This window comes from Mustela nivalis (assembly GCF_964662115.1).
Source record: "Mustela nivalis genome assembly, chromosome: 18".
Classification (NCBI taxonomy): Eukaryota; Metazoa; Chordata; class Mammalia; order Carnivora; family Mustelidae; genus Mustela; species Mustela nivalis.
Window position 1 is genome coordinate 26256845 of NC_139037.1, and position 17135 is coordinate 26273979.

A 17135-nucleotide genomic window follows, 5' to 3' on the forward strand; every position below is an offset into this window, starting at 1 on the left:
CATCCAAAGTCAATGCGAGCTCTAGTGGGTGAGCACACTTGTCCACTGCGGGCTCGGACCTGGGCACGCAGGGCGACTACCAACAACTGTTAAGGCCTATGGAGCCACGCCATGTGCCTCCTGCCCTTTGAGGCAGGCGCTACCTCTTCCCTCCTTTGAGCAAGGATGCAGAGCCCCAGAGGGAGCAAGTAACTAGCCCAGGGCCACACAGCTCATTGGTGGGGATGCTGGCATTCCAGGTCGGATGGATCCCAGGCCAGAACCCGGGCCCCGGATTACAGCTCCCACATCCCACCCTTCCAAGGCAAGGCCCCTGCCCTCCGCTGGGCCAAAGACCTACAGCTCTGGTCCTGTTGAAGTCCTCAGTGCCACCAGAATTGCCCCGCCCATGTCAAAGTGCCACCAGTCCTTCCAGGCTCAGCCTACCCTACCCAGTTCATTCTTAGGAGGCCAGAGAGCCCTGCCAACAGCCAGCAAGGTATCCTGGGCTCTATGGGCACCTTTGGAAGGGGTGGGGAGGGCGGGCATATGGGTGGTATGGTCGGAGGCAGAAGCCAGAACCATCCCTCCTGCCCCTCAACTCCAGCCCCACTGCAGCACCTGCAGGACAGGCCTGGGTGGGTCTCTGTGCTGCTCAGATAAGAAGTCTCCCAGGGCAGACAGTGCAGTACCCAAAAGCAGCAGCAGCAGCCCAGGGCCTCTCCTGCCAGGCCTGGAGTGCCCAGACAGGCTAGAGAACCGGCTGGGCCAGACTGCCCCACCCAGGCCCTCCCCCCCCTGCAGGGACAGGGTGGGGGCCCTGGGGTCAGGCCTCTGAAGGCTTTGCCTCCCCTCGCTCTCCAGCAGAGGTCATGATGTCAACCCGACTCTACCGGGAGCAGCTCCTAGGGTTGCCTGCGTGGAAATTCGTGCCCAGGAGTGTCCCTGCACCCCAGCCCTCCAGGTCACCCTAGCATCTAGCCCCAACTCTTTTGGATGGGGGTGGGGGCTGTGTCTCTTGGCCAGCCCTTGTCCCTCTCTGGGCTTTCATTCCCTGATCTGTAAAATGAGCACGATAGCAATTGGGTTGTCCAGACCCACACCCAATAACATGACTTAACTGTTAGTATTATTTTTCTGGCTTTTCCTCTGTTCTGTATTCTCTCCCAAGAACCTAGTTCTCTGTCTGCCGGGGGCCTGCCAGCCACCCTGGGCACACTTCTGGAGCAGTGAGGGGGACCCTGGAGGCAGAAGTGGCGCCCATAAACCAGCCACAGTGCTCAGCCCCACCCCTCCACCCCCAGCTCCTCTGCCTACTAATTGCAGGGTTGCGAGATGCCAGCTGCCTCCCAGGCCCCAGGCAGACTCCTCCCCATGGAGCAGGGCTCCCTGGAAAGCCTCCCAGTTCTCCTCCAACCCCATAGATCCAGCTACATGGGGGGTTGTCTCCATGGTACTCAGATGCACCCCCTTCTGCAGGAGGTAGCCTGAAAAGGTGTGAACATGAAACCTTCCTCCGTGGTTTTCCCACTTCCCAGGCTTCCCCAAGTCAGAGAGGTACATCCTAACCTTCCCTTTCCCCACTCAAGAACTAGCCATGGCTCCCCAGGGCTGGACAAATAGAGTCTCCCTCCACATCCTGGCCCCGTAGTGCTCTCTACATGCCCTTAAGCATGTGCCCCCAAGTTGCCTTGGTCTCAGGTCCCCCTTATGCTACAATAAAATCCAGACATGCCCCTTGCTATGGCCTCTCTCCCAACCAGCACTGTCCCTGCCCCTGCACCTGTGGCCTGGTTGGACTGGGTGACGGCTGTGCCTTCCAGTTCTGCAGGTGGGGGTCCTGCGTCTGGGGATTTGACCTCCCCAGGGAGGAGGGAGTGTGTTCAGAGTTGCTGCTCCTCCCCCAGGGAATCACTTAATTTTTGTCTGTACAGCCTGGGAGGTGGGCAATGGCGTGTTGGGGAAAGCCAGGCCCAGCGAAGGAAGGGACCAGCCAATGCCTGACAGGACCGGGAACTGAACCCAGGCTGCTGCTGCTGCTCTCAGGTCCAGCCAGGAGTGTGAGTCTGGGGTCTGAGCCGGCTCAGAGCAGGCTGGAGGAAGGGAAGAGGGAGCCGATGACACAGAGAACCACAGACATCAGGCTCTCTTCCTCACATACTCTGCAAAGCCTTCTCATCCCGCACCCCACTTTAGTCTCTAAGGCAGCTTGGAGTTGGGAATCTCATTACCTGGCCCAGGAAAATGAGGTCCAGAGAGCAAAGCAAACTAAGCAAGGGCCCCCAGCAGGTGTGACCTGGGAGGCTCCGGGCCCTTTTAGCAGTGCTGTGACCCTCCACTCCTTTGACCTTCATTCTTATAACTTGAGACAGCGAGTGGTACTCCTATACCCCTGATAGGCACCTGTACCATCAGGTGGGTTTCAACCCACCTTCCTGAGCCTGCCTCAGTTTCTACTCATGTACCATGGGTGCTGTGGGGTTGGAAAGCACATTTGCCAAGCTCCCAGCACAGACTGTAGCTCCCAGCAGTACTGTTCACTTTTGTCCGAGGGCCCCATTGTGTCTGTGTGGGAGCACCATGCTCTTGTTTTTTTGTTGTTGTTTTTGTTTTTTTTAAGATTTTATTTTATTTTTTTTTAAGATTTTATTTATTTATTTGACAGAGGGAGAGAGGTCACAAGTAGGCAGAGAGGCAGGCGGAGAGAGAGGAGGAAGCAGGCTCCCTGCCTAGCAGAGAGCCCGATGCGGGTCTCAATCCCAGGACCCTGGGATCATGACCTGAGTTGAAGGCAGAGGCTTTAACCCACTGAGCCACCCAGGCACCCAAGATTTTATTTATTTATTTGACAGAGAGAGATCACAAGTAGGCAGAGAGGCAGGCAGAGAGAGAGAGGGAAGCAGGCTCCCTGCTGAGCAGAGAGCCCGATGCAATGCGGGGCTCCATCCCAACACCCTGGGATCATGACCTGAGCCAAAGGCAGAGTTTTTAACCCACTGAGCCACCCAGGCGCCCTAGAGTCATGCTCTTATACCTACTTTGGGGATCCTTGTCTGGGACCTGCCTCTGCCTGCATGCTCCACCCACTCAGCACCCCCCGCCCACCCCGTGGGCTCTCCCTGCTGCCACCCAATCTCAGAAACCCCTACCCAACCGCTTGCCCAGTTGCCCAGGTCTCTTGATTCCAGGATGGAATGAGGTTCAGGGATGTGGGGGGGTGGGTTGCGGGGCGGGTAGCCCTGAGAAAGCGAAGGTGTCTTCATCCGTTCCTGGACCACCACCTCCTTCCCCACAAACCCCACCCCACTGGCAGACAAACTGGAATTCTGTGTGTTAACAAAATCGCTTGGGATGTGGCTGGTGGGAATCCCGTATTAGATAAAGTTTATCTGATTCCCCAACTCCTCCCCCCGCCTGAGGGCAGATGTGAGGAAGCTGCCAAGCGAAGGAGGGTGGGTTCAGAGAGAAAAGAGGTGCCCCAGCAGGCAGCCTGCCTCCGACTTCCTTGGGCGCTCATGACAGCCCTGCGAGGTGTCACAATTATTCTCCTACCTTAGCGGGTGAGAATACAGAAGCTGAGACACCCCAGCGGCTTCCCCAGGTGTCCCAGCCGCTGACAAGCAGGATTTGAGCCAGGGTCACGGTTGTCCAGAGCTGGGGCTGGAACCCATGTACCAGCGGCTCCCGGTGCACTCTGCATGTACCATGTGCCCCTCCCCAGCCTCCGAAGCCCTAGGAGGTCTGGATGGCGTCTCATTTCCCACCTTGTTTCCCCACTTCCCGCTCCCTGACTGTGTCCCAGTCCACTGGTTTCCTTTTTATTCCTTCAGTACCTCAACTCCTTTCCCACCTCGGGGTGGGGGGGTGGGGGGCGCCAGGCATCCTCTTGCTTCTGCCCTGAAACTCCTTTCCCTCCACATCCTTCCCTGGCTCCTCCAGCCGCAGGGAGATCCCCTCTCCCGTGCCCATGAACCTCCATCTCAGTCCCTTGACGTTGATTTTTCCGGATGGCTTCTCCTTTCACAATTGCCAATTTATTCACCTGGCTGGTGCTGCCTCCCCGCTCCCTTCCAGCCAGTGAATGCTCTGACGGCTAGAATTTGGGGTCCTTTTCAGTCATCCTCATAGCCAGCACCTGCACCTACCACCTAGCAGGAGCTCAAACAGAGCGCTTGGTGAATGAGTGAATGGATGCGGAAATGAATGAGGGACCTTCCGTGCTCCCTCTCAGGCACCTGTTCTGGGTTCCCCGAGGCCCATCTCGGAGTCTCAGGTTGGTCAAAGGCAGCAAGCGATGAAGTTATAAACCAGGGCAGGCAAATGGAGTGTGCAAAGTTTTTTGAGAGGAAACTCTAAGACGCGGTGCTATTAAAAATTGATATTTCAATGAGATAATCCCTCTCAGGCTTTTAATTGATTGTCTAAAAAGCCTTCCTCTGTTGTTATGCTTCTTTATTTGCAGGGACCATTAATTTTTTTATGAACAATCAAACCCAGATAGAGTGGAAAGCCTGCCGTGTGGCTGATCCTAAAACGGTAACCAAGGCGCCAGGGGCAACATCTAGGGGTCGACCAGGACAGGTGAGATGGCCACGGGGCTGGCCCTGGCTCAGGACACTGGGAAGAGGGGGAGCCCCTGCCCGCCCTAAACACACACATGCACCTGCCGCTACCCTCAGCACCCCCAGGGCCTGTGTGAAGGGAGGAGGAGCAGGTGGGGGGGGGGGGTCCACAAGGGTATAGGGCAGCCCCACTGTGGGAGTGGGGACCCCTGGGATCCCCCTTTGCCACTGGTGGCCAGTCCCCCACCACTCCAGACCTCTGCTCCCCATCTGTCCCTTGCAGGGTGGGGCTAGAGGGGGACAAGGAGGAACAGGGGGCTGGGGCTTAGGACCTGTAGGTTCTGTCATTTCTTCCCTGATGGGTGACACTGGCCGGCTTCGAGAGCCAAGCACAGAGCCAGGAAGGGCCACTGCTGTTGTTGCCCTCAGCATTCCTCTCCTGGCTCTGCAGGCAGCCCTCACATCTACGTCCCCGCCCCCCTGAATGACCTTGGCCACCTTCTCTCTGCTTCCTTTGGCTCTGAATCAGCCTCTGTGCTTTGTTGCCAAACCCATGGCCACGGAGGTGTTCTGTGTGCACCTGTCTGCCAGGTCTCGGGCCACATCTGCTCCCCACTTCACCCCTTCCATCCACGCCATCAACCTGATGGGTGGCCCCCGAGGGTCCCCAGCTCCAGTGACAATGGGCCAGGGCTGGGCTGTGTTGGCTCCTGGTTCTTTCTTAACTGATGCGCCCCTGAGCCAGCCTTCCTCACCTCCTCTCCACTGCTCCATGCTCCTGACATCTTTTTTCTAGAAGGGAGAGGCCAAGCAGGGCCTGTGGCCTGTGCAGTCATGCCAGGCCCTGTCCTCGGAAGACCCTCATGCTGCATTCAGTGCTCTATGGCTGCCGTCTTGAATGGAGCAATTCTACAGGGAGTCCCACGGTTTCATTTCGCACTAGGCCCCACCAATTATGCCAGTTTTGCTGCGAAGGGACAGACCTGCTTCAGGCAAGGGCCAGAGGGCGGGTCCCCAGGGCAGAGCACCCTTGCCTTTGGCCATGACCCATTCCCCTGGAGGACTGCCCTTCTTCCCTTCTCTTTTCCCCGCCTTCCCCACATGCCCCTCAGCTCAGAAGCCCTTCCAGCTCGCATCGCCTCGCTGTGGGGCCCCCACCAGAGGACGAGCACGTTAGCCGGGAATGTCTTCTCCAGGCATCTCTCCGACTCGGACTTGGGGTGGGGGCTCAGAGGAAGACAAGGCGGCGTCCTCAAATCCGTGTGTTTACCCCAGCCAGATAGGTATGACTCCTGGGTGCCTCGGAGGAGATGAGACTCAAATCCATTTAAGCCATCCATGGAATTCATAGTAGTCTTCGGTCAGTATTGGTTTTCTTCAGGCACCAGCTACAATGGCTTTGGCCTCATGGGCCCTGGAGAAGTGCGTGTCCTCAGTTGGCAAAGGGGTAGAGATCCCCCCAGAGCAGCCTGGCACATTGTAGCAGAAACAGACGGGTCACTCTTTGAAGTCTGAGGCGTAGGGAGCCTTTGGTCCTGGCTGCAAATGTTGAGCCACAGGTCGGCTCCTTGTGGCCTTGTTTACAAAACCAAACTTGGAGAGAGCTAAACAGCCAGCAGCAGTCGGGGGCCAGTCAAATAAATGGCAGTGCCTTCCTCCAGGGGGAGGCCAGTCAGCCAAATCGACCCTGTCTCACTACCCAAGCCACACCACTTCTCTCTGTGAGACTTGCCTTCACTTCCTGTCTTGTGCCCCCGCATCCCAGTTCCATTCAGGCCCCTCCACCTAGTCTCTCAGGGCAGCCAGAAGGACTTTTTCAAAATGCTGATTAGATCCCGTCTCTTTCCCCATTTAAAAACCCTCGATTGAGGCGCCTGAGTGGCTCAGTGGGTTAAGCCACTGCCTTCTGCTCAGGTCATGATCTCAGGGTCCTGGGATTGAGTTCCGCATCAGGCTCCTTGCGCAGCAGGGAGCCTGCTTCCCTCTCTCTCTCTGCCTACCTCTCCATCTACTTGTGATCTCTCTCTATCAAATAAATAAATAAAATAAAATAAAAGTAAAAAAATAAAAACCCTCGATAAGGGGTGCCGGGTGGATCAGTGGGTGATCCCGGGGTCCTGGGATTGAGCCCCGCATTGGGCTCTCTGCTCGGCAGGGAGCCTGCTTCCTCCTCTCTGTCTCTGCTTGCCTCTCTGCCTTCTTGTGATCTCTGTCAAATAAATAAATAAAATCTTTAGAGAAAAAAAAATTTATAAATTCCCCATTTCTATGAAGATGAACACCAAACCCTTGAACCGGCCTTCAGGATTCTCTGTATGGCCAGCCTTGCCGAGCACCATACTAACACTCTTTCCTCTGCCTTGCGGCCACTCTGGTCTCCTCCCACAGTCATATACAGAGCAGACTCTCTTCTGCCACAGGACCTTTGCACCTTCCCTCAACCCAGAACACTCCTCCCTCCTCTCTCCTCCCCACTCCACCTAGTTAACTTACTCATTTGCTTTCATTACTTCCACAGGACGCCTTCCTAGACAGGTCAGCTCTCCCTGTATCTCTTCTAACTCTGGATAACCTCTTTTTTTCCTTCTCTGCCCTTCCCACAGCTACAACTGAGTTCTTAGGTCAGTGCCTGTCACTTTCACTAGACCATGAACTCCTCAAGGGCCAGGTGTTTCTGTTGTGCCCGTGCCTGGCACAAAGTAGGTGCTCACGTGTTTGTTGAATGAGTGAATGAACCAGTGAGGGAGGGAAGGCTGGCCCAAGCACTCAGCCTCCCCGGTCAGACTTGCTATTAGCATATCACACAGCGCTCAGGAAGGCAGCCGGGGGAGAAGTGCGGGTGGAGCCAGGGTGGTGTGCTGGGAGGCTGGGACCCTGCCTCCTTCCTGAGAGCTGCTCTCTGCATCCATCGGAAATTGCCCCTGGCCCAGCCTCCTTCAGAGGAAGCAGAGGGAGCAAGGGGGCCCCATCTCCTTCCTCTCCACCCCCCTCCCGGTCAGTCCCCTTTGATGTGAAGGTTCCTGGGGAGCCTGGTTTGTGTCACTGTGGAGCTGGGGGAGGGAGACAGTCTGGGGCCTCGTGTCAAATAACGAACTGCCCCTGGTCTCTGTGCTGCTGGACGGCAGAGGGCCCGGGGCTCCCCCAAACACCAGCCTCCCACCACCATTTGAAACGAAGCCATCAGTTTGAGGGCTGCATCTGGTTTGCCCCGGATTCTGGGGACTCCTTGAGCCTCCAGATTTCATCTTCTCTGACACTGGCTCTGTCAAGCCCACCGTTTTTTCAAGAGCAGGCAGAGATGTGCGTGGTGGGGAGGGCCGGTGAGGAGCTTACAGGTGGCCCCCCGAGGTGGGACTAACACGTGCAAGGATTCCCATCCTTCTAGGTAATGTCAAGCCCCCAAGAAACAGAGATCACACAGTCTCCAAGTTCTGACATGACTGCCTGTCTTGAAGAGGTTCTTCTGTTTACCGGGCCTCAGTTTTTCTACCTTTGAAATGGGGGTTGCAATGGATACCCTGGGTTGCTACTGTGGGGTTTAACAGGCTAGCACGGTGTTTCCGCAGGTGTGGACTCACACCACCACGGTAAACAGGATGATGTGGGTCACACTCCACAAAACGCCCCAAACCAAGGTGGGTCGCACAACCAGAAAGCAATAGCCTACTCATTTTTTTTTTTCACCCTCTATCGGTTGCCAAGGAAAGTCTCAGACAAATGGTAGTGTGGGTTTCGTTCCTACCCGCTCAGCTCCTTTTTAACAAGAACTCATCAGGCAGGCAATGCTAGCCAGCATGTGTTTAATGCATTTGTCTTATTTTTTAGGTATTTTATTTATATATATTGTTTGCAAGGCAAATAGAAAAATGCGAGCCGAGTTTTTTAAAAAGTATTGAGCCAATAATAGTACAGGAGACTTGGATCAGGCAAAATACCGCAAAGGGGCTGGAGTGGCTGGGGCTGTCCTGTTGTAGCACGGGTGAAAATACTGTGTGTGTGTGTGTGTCAGTGTGTGTGTGTGTGTTCTTAAGATTTTATTTATTCATCTGACAGAGACATCGAGAGAGGGAACCCAAGCAGGGAAAGTGAGCAGAAGCCCAAAGCGGAGCTCGATCCCAGGATCAAGGCATCAGGACTGGAGCCAAAGGCAGACGCGTAAGGACTGAGCCTCCCAGGATCCCCTGAAAATACTTTCTAAACTGTCAAGTGATGTGCCAACACGGAGCTGAGGTGAGGGATCGAAAGGGTCAACTCAGGAGAAGGGCTTTGCAGTTCCTGGGAGAAAATCTCAGGCCTGAGGGACTAAGGTCAGAGTGATTTAAAAATAGTAACCCGAGATAAAGCCCCCCCTTCCGTCCTGTGCCCCAGGCACCGGGCAGATAGCACCACAGACAGTGTTTTCAGTCACCTTCATTGTTCCCGTTTCTGGAGGAGGAAGTTGAGGCTCCAGATGGTGAAGGGTCTTGCAGGGTCTTGCAGCGGAGCTGAGATGGACCCCCAGAGGCTTCCTTGCCTCTGTCTCGGGATTTTCAAGTGCCTGGGAATGCCCCCTCCTTCCTGTGCTCTCTCCGGGGCTGGATGCCTGGGTCAGGCAGGTCCTGAGGCCTGGGTTGTCCTCATCCCCCCAGGGCGGTGATCAGAATCCTGTGGAGGAAGCCTCCCAGAGCACTGCCCACATCTCCACCCCCAAACAGCCCCCTCGGAGGGCAGGGAGTGATCACACCCCTTAACTCCAACAAACAGATTTTTGCACTTAAACAGTTTTGGGTTTTTTTTTTTTTTTTTTAAGATTTTATTTACTTATTTGACAGAGAGAGAGATCACAAGCAGGCAGAGAGGCAGGCAGGGGTGGGAGGAAGCAGGCTCCCTGCTGAGCAGAGCCTTTGAGAGAGAGAGAGAGAACAAAGGGGAGTAGGCAGGAGCCTGATGCGGGGTTCGCTCCCAGGACCCTGAGATCATGACCTGAGCCAAAACCAAGAGTCGGACGCCTAACCGACTGAGTCACCCCAGCGCCCCTCAAACAGTTTGGTTTTTGTTTGTTTGTTTGTTTGTTTTGTTATTGAAAAATTCACACTTGGCCATCTTAGGAAATCTGGGAAACTAACAGACAATAAACAAGCACTGTGGGTGAGGACAGGCCTGTCCTCCGGGAGCCCCCCGGGTGCAGGGTCCCCTTCCAACAGCTTTGTGTGTATGTCCTCAGAACCGATCACTCGCACTTTACAGAGGGTGAAACTGAGGCACAGAGGAGCTAGGTCAGTTCCCCAGCAGTGAAAAGGAAGCACGGCTTGAACTAGGTAGTTGGTTGGTTCCAGAACCCACGTGCCTCAGCCACAACCCTTCTCTGCCTGAGGTTTCCTGTCCCTTAGAGCACAGCCTCTCAGCAGGCCACATGGGGTCTGTATCCCCTCCCAGCTCCATCGCCAGAGGGAAATAGAGGCACGGAACTGAGTTCACACAGCCAACCCCTTGTCCCTTATCCACTGCCTCAGTGTCCCCTAGGCGGCTCCTTCTGAAGAGAGGTGCCCACTGCGTGGGCTTTGTTGTTCCCTCCTAGCCCAGGAGGACCAGGGGAGCCTGAGGAGGAGGCAGGGCCCTGGGTTCAGCCGGTGTTGCCTTCACAGCTCCTGGGCTCAGCCATTTACACCCCGGAGAAGAGCCGGAGCGCAGCCTTGTCCTGCTCTCCGCTCTCCGTTATCGCCACGGCATGTCATACCCTCTCCCGCGGACCCGGCCCGAGCCGCTGAAACCCTGAGAATGCTCAGGCAAGAAGCAAAGCTGCTCTCCCAACCTAGAAGGAGTCTTGGCCACAGAACGAAAAACAGCAGGAATTGAAAGCAGTCTGCCTAGTAGGGCTGAGCGTCCTCGCAGCTCAGCAGGCTTCGGTGTGAAGGAGCTAATAAATCCAACACCGCCGGAGACCAGGATGCTGCCCAGCCCCGGCCAGCCCCAGGCCCAGTATCCACCCCAGGCCCAGTATCCACGCCAGACTGAGGCAGGCTGGAGACCCCCGGCCAGGAGCCCGAGAGCAGCGCCCACCTGGCACGAGCCTCACTTCAACCCCCCGGTTGTCGCCGGAGGACGGAGCCGGGCATCTGCTCCTGAAGCTGATTTTAAGCATCAGGACCCTGAAGTTCTGGGACGTTCTGGGAAGTGAAAAGATTTGCCAATGACCTCACGGCCAGAGGCCTCCAGGCTTTATTGAAGGCTTTTCCCCCTGACCCACGGCACCCCAGCCTCCCCTCTCCGCACCTGCACCTGAGGGTTGAGCCAGCACCTCCTGGGTACAACTTCGGAGTTGAGGTTTGGAAACCGGATCTTAGAGATTGCTCAGCATAGTAGTTTGCAAGTACCTGATTTTGGGTAACATGTGGATGAACAGTTCCATATTTTGAGATGTGATGGGTGTGTATGTGTTATAATATGTTATAATATCTGTATATAATATAGTCTGTTGTTATATTGTTTTACATGTGTGTTTGTAATCATACAATATGTACTCTTTGTCTGCCACTTTTTACTTTCAGCATAATTATTTAAACTTTTTTTTAAGATTTTTTTTATTTATTTGACAGAGATCACAAGCAGGCAGAGAGGCAGGCAGAGAGAGAGAGGAGGAAGCAGGCTCCCTGCTGAGCAGAGCCAAAGGCAGAGGCTTTAACCCACTGAGCCACCCAGGCGCCCCCCCCCTTTTTTAAGGTAGGCTCCACACCCAGTGTGAACCCCAGCGTGGGGCTTGAACTCACAACCCTGAGGTCATGACCTGAGCTGAGATCAAGACTCAGACGCTTCACCAAGTGAGCCACCCAGGCGCCCCTCAGCAAATTATTTTGAGATTCCTCCATGTCATTGCCACTATCTATGGTTTGTTCTTTTCTTACTGCTGTGGTTCACCCATGTGTGAATCTATAAAATCGGCAAAAAGTGCAAACTAGTACCTAAAGACAGGAAGCAAACAGAGGGTCACCTGGGGACTGATGGGGGTGAGGGATGGCAGAGGAAGAATGAGAGGAAGGAAGAAACTGGAAAGACGAATGTGTTCACTATCTTGATTGCACTGATAAGAACACCTACGTCAAAACGTATTACACTGTGCATTTTAAATATGTGCGGCTTATTGAAACTCCATTACACTTCAATAAAGCTTTAATGTATATGTAATACACATATACAATGTGTGTGTATATATGTACACATAGAGTACATTGTATACACACACATACACGTATAAATATATGAATATACGTTTATCTGAATACGGGCACTCATCCGATCTGTGATCTGATAAATAGCATTACTTAGTTCAAGGGCAGAGCAGGGGTGGTGTTTACATTTTTTTTTTCCCTTAAGTGAGTTGGCACTTTTGCTTCTGGAGAGATAAAGTAGTCCCACTTTTCTCTATGCCTCCCACTAAGTACTGTTTAAAACCCTGGCACTTATGTGTAAGACAAACACAAGAAGACTCTGAAAAGCAGCAAAGGGAAGGCAGACAGGCCACCTCAGGCGAGGTGGGACCCAGGCAGGAACACAGTGGTGAGTTCCCTGGATTCCCTGCAGTGCCCTCTTGATGCTGAAGAAGTCAGCCACCAGGAAATGCCAGTGAGCACAAACCCAAAGAAAGCTCTGACAAAAGCCTGCTCTGTCTGGCCTGGAAAGGGACATCCTGGCAAGACAGAAAATTTTAAGATGATAACCATCTATGCCAGCCCAAAACCACACACACAAAAATTACAACCCCGCCCTCACCCACACCAGCAAAGGCTCAGTAGGGAGCCCAGACTTCCACCCTCAGCAGGGGTCCCCAACCAACAATGAGGCGCCCTTGCTGCCATGTGAGTGGAGGCCACATGGGGAGCCTCAGCTTGCACTTGACCTGGCAATAATGAGGCACCCCTCTCCCTCTACTCTGGGATGATATCAGAGGAAATCTAGTGGAAACTCAGGGCTTTCACCACCACCCAGTGGCAGTGAAATCCACCCCCAACACACACACACACACTGTGGTTTTAGTCGAGAACAGCCCTACCCAGCAAGAATGAGGAGCACTGCCCTCCTCCTCACCAACAGAGGCCAAATAGAGAATCTAGACCTCTATCTCCACTTGGCTGTAACCAGGTGCTGGCCACCCCCCATTTCCTATCCCCTGCTGGAGCAGAATCAGAGGACACCAGCTAAAACAGAAAGCTTAAATAAGATCTAGAGTCTCATAATATGAAAGTGGCCAGAGTTCAAAACATCACTAACACCAAGAACCAGAATGATCACAAATGATTACAAAAAGACAACCAAGGAGCACCTGGGTGGCTCAGTCTGTTGATCATCTAACTCTTGGTTTTGGCTCAGGCCATGATCCCCAGGGTCATGAGATCAAGCCTGTTTCAGGCTCTGCACTCAGTGGGATGTCTCTTTGAGATTCTCCCTCTCTCCCTCTGCCCCTCCACTGGCTCATTTTCAATCTCTCTCTCTCTCTCTCTCTCTCTCTCAAATAATCTTAAAAAAAAAAAAAGGTAACCAAGAAATTTCAACACTGAGATGACAGAGATGTTAGAATTCTCTGACAAAATTTTAAAGCATCTGTGATAAAAAAAAAAAAAAAGGTTCAATGAACAATTTCAAATATACTAAACACAAATGAAAAAAATAAGTCTCAGCAAACAAAGTGTCAAGAAAACTAAATGGAAATTTTAGAACTGAAAAGTACAATCACTGGAAGAAAAACTCAGTGGGTGGGCTCAACAGTAGGATAAAGGAGACAGAGGAAGGAACCAGTGAACTGGAAGATGGAACAATAGAAATTGCTCAATTTGAACAACAGAGAGAAAATAGACTGAAAAGTAAAATAAAATAAAAAGGAACAGAGCCTCAGGGACATGTGGGACTGTAACAAAAGGTTTAATACTCGTTTCATCAGAGTCCCAGAAGGAGAGGAGAAAAAGGGCAGGTCTGAAAGGTAATGGCCGGAAATTTCTCAGGTTTGGTAAAGGATATAAACCTACAAATTCAAGAAGCTGAATGAATGCCAAAGAGGACAATCCAAATAAAGCCACTCGGAGACCCATCAAAATTAAACTTCTGAAAGCTAAAGATGAAGGGAAAAAGTCTTGAAAACAGCCAGAAGGAAACACCACCTTACATATAAAGGAAAAACAATTGGAACAATAGATTTCTCATCAGAAACCATGGAGGCCAGAAGAAAGGAGCAAAATAATTTTTAAGTGCTGAAACAAAAGAACTGTCGTACCAGAGGCCCATACCCATTGGCAGTGTTCTTCAGGAATAAGGGAAAATCTAAACATATTCAGATGAAAAAAAAACTAAGAAAAATTATACCTATCCTAAAAAAAAAAAAAAAAAAAGACTAAAGAGAATTCTCTAAACAGAAAGAAAATAATGAAGGAGCCTCAGAACATCAAGAAGGATGAAAGAACACATTAAGCAAAAATATGAGCAAATACAATCATCCTTCTTTTTCTTCTCAAGTTTTCTAAACTATGTTTGAAAGTTAAAGCAAAAATTATTACACCACCTGGTGTTGTTCTAAAATACATAAAGAGAAAAATTTAAAGATGATTCAGTTATAAATTGGGGAGGGTAGAGGGACCTAAAGGGAGGTAAGATTTATCTATTTCTTTTTTTTTTTTCCCCTAAGATTTTATTTATTCGAAAGAGAGTACAAGGAGGGGGAGAAGCAGACAGAGCCAGAAGGAGAAGCAGGCTCCCCACTGAGCAAGGAGCCTGAGGCAGGGCTCCATCCTAGGACTCTGGGACCATGACCTGAGCCAAGGGCAGATGCTTAACTGACTGAGCCACCCAGGAGCCCCAGATTTCTCTATTTCATTCAAACTGGCAAAATGATCACACCAGTAGACATCAAGTTATAGGCTTGATGCAATACCTACAGCAACCACTAACAAGCTGTACAAGAAGATACACTCAAAAACATAATAGGTAAACCGAAGTGGAATTGTAAGAAATGTTCACATAACTCATGCAAAAGCAGGAAAAAGAAAACAAAAATAAAAACAAAAAAACAGACAAAACCAGAAAATGAAACAGCAGATTGAAGCTCTAGCTTATCAAGAATTACACTAAATGCAAATGACCTAAATACAACAATTAAAAAGTAGGTATTTGCCAGGTTGGATTAAAAACCACAACAAGGGGCGCCTGTGTGGCTCAGTGGGTTAAGCCGCTGCCTTCGGCTCAGGTCATGATCTCAGGGTCTTGGGATCGAGTCCCACATCAGGCTCTCTGCTCAGCAGGGAGCCTGTTTCCTCCTCTCTCTCTCTGCCTGCCTCTCTGCCTACTTGTGATCTCTCTCTCTGTCAAACAAATAAATAAAATCTTTAAAAAAAAAAAAACACAACAAAATATATGCCATCTCCAAGAGACTCACTTCAGATGGAATAATAGAGACAAGTTGAAAATTAAAGAATGGAAGAAGTTGTATCATGAAAACACAGATAAAAGAAGCAATTAATTAATATTAATTATCAGCAAAAGTAGACTTCAGGAGAAAAAAAATTGCAGAGACAGAGAGACAGTATACACTACTAAAAAGATCAATATATTGGGAGGATGTGACAATCCTAAATATGTAAGTATCACAAAACAGACCTGCCAGATATGTGAAGCCAAAACTGATAGAACGTGGGGAACCCGGGTGGCTCAGTAGGTTAAGCACCTGCCTTCAGCTCAGGTCATGATCCCAGGGTTCTGGGATCAAACCCCACATTGGGCTCCCTGCTTTGTGGGAAGTCTGCTTCTCCCTCTGCCTCTGCCACTCCCCCTGCTTGTGTTCTCTCTCTCACTCACTCTCTCTCAAATAAAGAAATCTTAAAAAAAAAAAAAAAGACCTGATAAAACTGAAGAAAAATAGACAAATCCACAATAATAATTGAAGACATCAATAGCCTTCTTTCAACTATTGATGGAAAACTAGATAGAGAATCAGCAAGGATATAGAAGAACCCAACGACACCATCACCAAATATCCAATTGATATTTATATGACAATTCACGCGAGAAATTGAATGCTCTTCCCCTAAGATCAAGAACAAGGAAAGGATGTCAGGTCTCACTACACTTTCTCCACATAATGTTGAAAATTTCAGCCAATGCAAAAAGGTAAGAAAAGGAAGTAAAAGACATACAGACAGGAGAGAAAGAAATAAAATTGTCTCAATGTGAAGATGACATGATCATGTAGAAAATCTCACAATGGTGCTGGAAGAATTGGACATCCACAGGCCAAAGGGGAAAAACATCACCTTATGTCTTGTACCTCCTACAAAATTTAATTCAAGAGGGATCACAGACTTATATGTAAAACATAAAACTTACATGTAAAACACACTTATATGTAAAACTTACATGTAAAACTGAAACTATTGAAGTTTTAGAATAAGACATAGGAGAGAATCTTTAGGATCAAGGCTAGGCAAATAGTTCTTAGACTCTGCACCAAAAGCACAATCCATTGAAGGAAAAGTTGATCATTTGGACTTCATTGAAATTTTAAAATTTTGCTTTGTGAAAGATCTTGTTAAGTGGATGAAAAGACAAGCTACAGACTGGGAGAAAATATTTGTAAAACACATATCCAAAAAAGGACTAGTATCTAGAATATATAAAGAACTCTCAAAATTCAACAACAAAAAAAAGCAAATAATCCAACTAGAACATGGACAAAAGACATGAAGAAACATTTCACGGAAGAAGATAGCACACAGATGGCAAATTAGCACATGAAAAGATGTTCAGCAACATCAACCATTAGGAAAATGCAAATTTAAGCTGTAATGAGATATCATGACACACTTACCAGCATGGTTTTAAAAAAATAAAAAAGGGAAGCAGTGACAACAATAAATGCTGGCAAGGATGTGCAGAAATGGGATCATTCATACATTGCTGGTGGGAATGTCAAATAGTATAGCCACTCTGGAAAACAGTTTAGCAAGGTTGGGTTTTTTTGTTTTTTGTTTTTTGTTTTTTAAACTAAACCCAATTACCATATGACCCAGTAATTGCACTCTTAGGCATTTATCCTGGAGCAATAACGACTTGTGTCTGCACAAAAACCTGTACATGAACGTTTATAGCAGCTTTATTCATAAGAGCCCTGAACTGGAAACAACCCCAATGTCTTTCAATGGCTGTACGAATAAGCCAACTGTGGTACATCCACATCATGGAATACTACTTGGCCGTGGAAGGAATGAACTAGTGATACACACAGGAACTTGGATGACTTTCCAAAGAATGAGGTGGGGTGAAAAAAGGCCATTCCCCAAAGATCACATACTTAGGATTCTAATCTTATAACATTCTGGAAATAGAGTATAGAAATATAGTACAAAAATAGTATAGAAATAGAGAACAGATGGGTAGTTGCCCAGGGTGAAGGAGGGGGAAGAGTGGGAGAGTGGGAGGGCAGTGGGTGTGGTTATAAAGGGCAACATGATGGATGGATCTTGGCAGTGACGGACACGTCTGTATCTTGACTGCTTCTGTGTCCATATCTCTGGGCTGTGATACTGTACAGTGGCACAGATGTCACCACTGAATGAAACTGGGTAAAGGTACATGGAT

The 17135-nt window shown here is 50.1% G+C and overlaps 1 long non-coding RNA gene across 1 annotated transcript; it reads left to right on the top strand.

Annotated features, from left to right (window-relative positions):
- The first annotated feature begins 489 nt into the window (after positions 1–489).
- Positions 490–11011, top strand: LOC309853892. The gene is made up of 5 exons (XR_014306020.1): positions 490–943; positions 4442–4560; positions 8108–8176; positions 8595–8771; positions 10166–11011. It is a non-coding gene; the product is annotated as an uncharacterized lncRNA (long non-coding RNA).
- Positions 11012–17135: the final 6124 nt, after the last annotated feature.